This window comes from Amblyraja radiata, unplaced genomic scaffold (genome assembly GCF_010909765.2).
Source record: "Amblyraja radiata isolate CabotCenter1 unplaced genomic scaffold, sAmbRad1.1.pri S79, whole genome shotgun sequence".
NCBI classification, from domain to species: Eukaryota; Metazoa; Chordata; class Chondrichthyes; order Rajiformes; family Rajidae; genus Amblyraja; species Amblyraja radiata.
This window is the reverse complement of record NW_022630169.1, coordinates 253508-260861: the sequence shown is the minus strand read 5'-3', so window position 1 is coordinate 260861 and position 7354 is coordinate 253508. Positions and strand designations below refer to the sequence as shown.

General features: G+C 42.0%; 1 long non-coding RNA gene across 1 annotated transcript in view; it reads right to left on the bottom strand.

The window, feature by feature from the left end:
• Positions 1–368: 368 nt before the first annotated feature.
• Positions 369–7354, bottom strand: part of LOC116969560 — a 7750-nt gene continuing 764 nt past the window's right edge. Inside the window, exons 2-3 of the long non-coding RNA XR_004410834.1 lie at positions 7309–7354; positions 369–378 (exon numbers count right to left, since the gene is read on the bottom strand). The exon at positions 7309–7354 is cut by the window's right edge and continues 42 nt beyond it. This is a non-coding gene — a long non-coding RNA (uncharacterized LOC116969560). The remainder of the gene's footprint in view (positions 379–7308) is intronic.

Here is a 7354-nt window from a genome sequence, read left to right as displayed (position 1 = left end):
CTACGCCCCTGTAAATCCCTCTAACCCCCCCTCTAAACTCCGATAAATCCATCGAAACCCCTCGAAACCACTCCGAACACTTATAGAACTATAGAAACATAGAAAATAGGTGCAGGTGTATGCCATTCGGCACTTCGAGCCTGCACCGCCATTTAATATGATCATGGCTGATCATCCAACTCAGTATCCTGTACCTGCCTTCTCTCCATACCTCCTGATCCCTTTAGCCACAATGGCCAAATCTAACCCTCTTAAATATAGCCAATGAACTGTGGCCTCAACTACCTTCTGTGGCAAAGAATTCCACAGATTCACCACACTCTGTGTGAAAAATGTTTTCTCGGTCCTAAAAAGATGCCCCCCCCCCTTATCTTTAAACTGTGACTCCTTGTTATGGACGTTCCCAACATCGGGAACAATTTTCCTAACTCCCCTAACGCACTCTAAACCACTCTAAACATCTCCAAAACGCTCTCAACCCCTATACACCCCCTCTAAACCGGCTGAACACCTCTGAACACCTCTAAATCGCTCGAAACCTGTCTAAAGACCTCTAAACCCGTCCAACGCCCTCTAACCCTCTCTGAACGCCTCTAAACGCATTTGAACCCCTTTAAACCCCTCCAAATTGCTAAACCTCTATAAACACGTCTAAACCCCTCTAAACACCTCCGAACCCCTCTGAACACATCTGAACCTCTCTAAACCGCTCGAAACTCCTCTGGACCACTCTAAACGCATCTAACCACATGTAAACCCCTCTTAGCCCACCATAATGCATCGAAACGCCTCTAATCCCCTCTAAACCAATTAAATCCATCTAATACCCTCTAAACCCATTAAACCCCTCTTAACTACTCTAAACCAATCTAAACACATCTTAACTCCTCGAAACCACTCTAAACCCCCTCTAAACATCTCCAAAGCGCTCTGAACACCTCTAAATCCCCCTGAAACTCTCTGAACACCTATGAACCACTTATAACCCCTCTAAATCCCTCCAAATAACACCAAACCGGCCGACACTCCTCTGAACACGTCTGTACCCATATAGACATCTCTATACGCCTCTAAACCCGTCTAAGCCCATATACATCCCTCTAAACCCCATCTAAACGCCGTTAAATCCCTCTCAACCCCTCTAAATCGCCGTGAACCCCTCTAAGCCCCTCTAAACCATCTGGACACCTCTGAACCCCTGTACATCCCTCGAAACCTGTCTAAATACCTCTAAACTCCTCCAACCCTCTCTAACCCTCTGTAAACCCCTCTAAACGCCTATGAACCCCTCTAAACCACTCCAAACAGCTAAACCTCTATCACACCTCTGAACCATTGGTCTCCTCAGATTCTGGTGAACTGCTACCGCTGCACCATCGAGAGCATTCTTACCAACTGTATCACAGTATGGTATGGTAACTGCTTTTTGTCTCCCACCGGAAAGCACTGCAGAAGGTGGTGAAAACTGCCCAACGTATCACCGGTTCCTCACTCCCTTCCAATGAGACTGTCCAAATAAAGCGATGTCTGCGAAGGGCGCGCAGCATCGTCAACGACTGCTCTCACCCCAGCCACGGACTGTTTACCCTCCTCCCTTCCGGGAGGCGCTACATGTCTTTCCGTTGCAGGACCAGCAAGTTCAGGAACAGCTTCTTCCCTGCGGCTATTACATTACTGAACTCTGCACCTTGGTGATTGCCAGTCACCCCCCCCCCCACCACCGCCGGATATTTCTTCCCTCAGAAAAATTGCACCACTACTATTGTATGTACGTGTATATATTTATTGTTCATGATTCTATGTTCGCTCTTATGGGTGAGATGCTAACTGTATTTCTGTGTCCCTGTACTGTGCACAGCACAATGACAATAAAGATTTAATCTGAATCTGAATCTGAAAACCCTGCAAACCCCTCTAAAACCCTCCGAACCCCTTTGAGCACATCTGACCACCTCTAAACCGCTCTAAACTCCCCTAGACCACTCTAAACGCATCTACACCCATTTAAACCCCACTTAGCCAACCTGAAACCCTCTAATCTCTAACCCTCTCTAAACACATTAAACCCCTCTAAACCCCTCTAAACAAATCTAAACACATCTGAACTCGTCTAAACCACTCTTAACCCCTCTAAACAGATCTAAACATCTCCACAACGCTCTTAACACCTCCAAACCCATCTGAACCCCTCTGAACCATTCAAACCCCCTCTAAACCCGTCTATAGCCCTCTGAAACCATCCCAACCCCTCTAAACCGCCATAAACCCTCCTAAACCGCTCCTAAACCACTCGGAACCCCTCTGAACCCATTTAACCCCGTCAAAAACTATCTAAACACCTCGAAACCCCTCGAAACCCTTCCAGACCCCTCTCCACACCCACAAACTCATCGACACTCCTCTAAACCCCTCGAAACCCCTTCTAAATCCTTCTAACCCCGTCCAAACCCCGCCAAACCCCTCCAAACACCTCCAAACTTCTCTGGATCCCTCTGAACCCCTCTAAGCCTATCTTAGCCCCTTTAAACCCCTCTAAACCCCTCTGAACACATATGAACCCCTGGAAACCCAACAAAAGACATCTATTTAAAATATTTTTATTAGTAGACATATTATAAAGTATAGTTACATATTATAGTAAAAAAACTTTTCATATACATCAGTCATACATTATTAAAATTTTCAATTGTCGATTACTTCTTTTTCTAATGATTTTTTTTTATATAGAAAATCAGAGAAAGAGAGAAAAAAGAGTTACAAATATCAAAAAAAACAAAGAAGGTGGAATGGATTACATAATACGTCATTGGAGATAGGTTCGTAGATTATAAAGTATGACTTTTCATCTAATCCTGAGTTCAAGTTTCTGTTGGGCCAATTTATCCCGTCAGATAATTAATGAATGGAGCCCATATTTTATCAAAACGTTCTTGTTTGTCCATTAAGACAAGTCTAATTCTTTCTAGATATAAGGTCTCCGACATTTCCACAATCCACATTTGAATTGTGGGGGTCGTAGGGCCTTTCCAAAATTTTAATATTAATTTTTTTCCGGTTATTATACTGTAGTCGAGGACATTTCTTTGGTATGTTGTGAGTGTTAAACTTTGCTCTGACATTCCAAGTATTATTAATTTTGAGTTTGGATCCAGTTTTGTATTAATAACTTCTGAAATTATTTCAAAAATATCTGTCCAGAAATGTTTAATGTTTATAGAATTTGCAAACGTATGTGTTAAATTAGCATCTAGATGTAGACATTTATCACAAATAGGAGAGATTTGTGGGAAGATTCTATTTAGTTTTATTTTATAGTAGTGTAATCTATGTAAGACTTTAAATTGTATTAAAGCATGTCTGGCATTTAACGAACATTGATGTATATGTTGTAAACTTTCGTCCCAAATATCTTTCGTTATAGGATGACCTAATTCATTTTCCCATGTGTGTCTATATGGTTTCGTCGGTGGTACCTCGTTGTTTAGGAGGGTGTTATAAATATAAGCTATTAATTTTTCAGTGTTAGGATGCTTGTTCAAACATTCATCAAGGATTTCTGGTTCCCTAGTCCTGTAGACTTGTGTGTTAGATTTAACATAATATCTAATTTGTAGATATCTGAAGAAATTATTTGATTGCAGTCCATGATTCTGTTGTAACACCTGAAATGAAAGAAAAGTGCCTTTCCCATAAAGATGTCCAATCTTTTTAATTCCAGAATTTTTCCATTGTGTGAAACCCTTATCCAAAAAGGATGGTTTGAATAAGGGATTATTTACAATGGGAAGGCATAGTGGTATATTATTCAATTTTAAAACTTTTTTAAATTGTTTCCAAATTCGTATTCCACTATGTATTATGGGGTTTTCCTTATAGGTTTTTTTGTGCAGCTTTGTGGTAGCAATTATGATCGGTCCAATTTCAAAAGGTAAACAGTCTTCCTTTTCCATCCTTAACCAATCTGGTTGTTGATCCATTTCTTCCAGCCAGAAATTCATGTTTTTAATATGGACTGCCCAAAAATAAAACAAGAAATTTGGAAAAGCCAAACCTCCATTTATCTTTGACTTACGTAAATGTTTTTTACTTGTTCTATGATTCTTATAATCCCAGATAAAACTTGTAACAATGGAGTCGACTTTTTTGAAAAAAGTTTTTGGGATATATATCGGGATTATTTGAAATAGGTACAGTAGTTGCGGTAAGAAGATCATTTTTATAGCATTAATTCTACCAAGCATTGAAATGGGAAGTGTTTTCCAGTATTGCATATTCTTGTGTAGTTTATTCAGTAATGGTGGAAATTTTAGTTTAAATAAAGAGGTATATGTCTTAGTTACATAGATTCCTAAGTATTTAAATTTATCTTTAACTATTTTAAAAGGGGATTGTTGTAATGTATGTAGGTTGAGTTTTGTTATTGGCATGATTTCACTTTTATTCCAATTAATTCTATATCCTGAGAACTGACCAAATTGAGTTATTAAATTTAATAGATTTGGAATACTAGTTTCTAACTTTGTAATATATATTAGTACATCATCTGCATATAAGGACATTTTATTCCTGGTTTCTCTAGTCTCATATCCGTATATTCTCCGCGAGCTGGAAAGAACCAAAGATTTGGTGAGCACCTTGGTGTTAACCCTACGACACTAGAGATAATTGATGCTTAGATTTGACTGTGTTAGCATTGCAGCGTAATCTACTAACCCAGAATTGAGTTGGGGAGAGGAGGAAGGGAGATTGCTTAACAACAGTAATGGGGGGGAATTGCAACCAGCACAGGAATCAACCGAGATCGAGGGATTCCTTTGCAGTTGCGGTGAGAGTTATTTATAAAATGGCCCAGGCTCTACACCATCTAGGAGTTCTAAAAGGACGGAATACACCCCCAGGGGTCTCACTAGGCAAGCAAAGATATTAACACACTTTGTGAAACCAGCAAATCCCACCCAGGAAACATTAAAGAAATTGGCTTCTAATGCTGAAACCTGGGCAAAACAAACAAGACAAATTTTGATTGAACATTACCAAAACAGTCTGGAATATTTGGATGAGGAATACCGCCAGGGTCAGCCCACTGATCGTGCGCAGGAGGCTGTCACCAAGGCCCTAATCTGGAATAAGAGAAATTTGGGAGATACATTTAAAATCAGAATGGAGGACCTTAGACATCGAGTTTTGAACCTGACCTCAGAGACTGGGCCTGAACAGCGCAGCAGCTCCTCTACAATCTTTGCGCAGCACCAGAGGACTTTAGACTTTAGACACAGATAGTAACTCACATGATGAATTTCAGCAGCACACAAGGAAGGGTCAAGAGAAGCGGCTGGCTGAAGTTACCCGACACCCAAACACAAGTTACGAAAATGTAACCTGGAAACTACAACCCAGTAAACCTATTTTAATAATTGGAGATTCCAACATTGCCAAGATCCACAAATTCTCCAACAATAACATACAATTGGACAGCTATCCAGGAGCTAATTTCATTCATGGAACTCCATTCTGGACAAATTGAGCCAATGTCCAGAAACTCAAAAAGTCATTCTCTCATTTGGCATTAATAATAAGGAACAAAGACCACAGACTGCCATCAAACAACTCCAAACACTAATCAGGATGGCCAGTCGTAAATTCCCTAATGCCAGCATATGGATCCCTATGATCAACTTCAGCCTGTCGCTCCCAGCATCAGAGCAGGACACACTCAGACAAGTTAATGACTACATACACACCAAGAAACACATTCCCACCATTCCCACCAGCCAGTTTAAAGTAGTCCCAGACCACGTCCACTGGACAGAACCCACACCCCGAACCATGATCAGAGAGTGGATGAAGCATTTAAACTGTTAGGGACATCATGCCAAGAGAGGCAGGGCCCACGACTAGGGAAAACAATTGTCAACCTTACTCGGACATTTTCCCTTACCGAAACCCAAGAGAGGGTACTGAACAGAGGCCTCACCTTCGTCCCTACTCGCAAAACCCACAAGGAACAAGTGCAGGGTGACCTACACAGATTCTATCGATCCATTAAGTTAATACACTACTTCAGTGACGCAGATCCTGCCGAAACCATACCCTTCAGGCCACTCACAGGATGGTCCCCAGACGACGAGGATGTCCCGAGGGAGATAACAGAATTTATAACAGAGACAGCATCAGCCATTGAGGATATGCCTACAACGAAAGATAAGTCTAACATCACCAGAAAAGAGAGGCAGGCCTTGACAGAGCTGAAGGAGAACAACGAGAGAGTGATCAAACCGGCAGACAAGGGGAGCAGTATAGTCATCATGGACAGACAACAGTACCTCTTCGAGGCACATAGACAACTGAACAAGATAGAACACTACACTAAGTTAGACGAGCCCATATATAAAGAAACTCAAAAGGAAATAGGGGACATTTTGGAGGAGCTTAAGAGATCAGGATACATCCTAGACAAACAAGTAGAATACTTGACAGGAGCACAACCCAGGGCGAGGAAATTCTACATGCTCCCAAAGATACGCAAAAACACAGACACGTGGAAAGTGCCTGGAGAAATACCACCAGGTAGGCCCATAGTATCAGATTGCAGTAGCGAATCCTATGGGGTAGCAGAATACATTGACCACTACCTTAACCCGCTGGGACAACAACATCCCAGCTACATCAGAGACACCTACCACTTCACCCGAATAGTTAACTCCCTCAACATACCACCCAACGCAATACTCTTCACCATGGATGTGGAAAGCCTGTACACACACATAGAGGCAGACAGGTGGATACAGGCAGTTAAAAACATCCTACAGAGAAATCCTGACCCAGAGAGACCAGACGAGGCCCTAATTAAACCACTGGATCTGGGTTTGACTAAGACTGACTTTGAATTTAACGGGGAGTTCTATTTACAAGTCAAAGGTGCAGCAATGGGGAAGAAGTTTGCCCCAGCTAATGCCAACATATACATGGCAGAATGAGAGGTGACGGTTTTCCAAAAATGTCCGAAGCGTCCAATGTGCTACTACAGATTCCTAGATGACATTTGGGGAGTGTGGACACACTCAGAGGGGGAACTACAGGAGTTTATTGACATACTCAATGCCCATCACCCATCCATCAAGGTAAAAGCCTTGACCAGCCAGCAGAGGGTGGACTTCCTCGACACCACTGTCTTTAAACTACCATCAGATACCCAAGACCACAATCTAGCTACCAACGTATTCTTCAAACCCACTGACACACACACCCTCCTACACACCACGAGCCACCACCCAAAACACACCTTCAGGGGTATCGTTAAGTCCCAACTGGCCCGCTTCCACCGTATATGTACTAGGGAGGAGGATTTCAACCA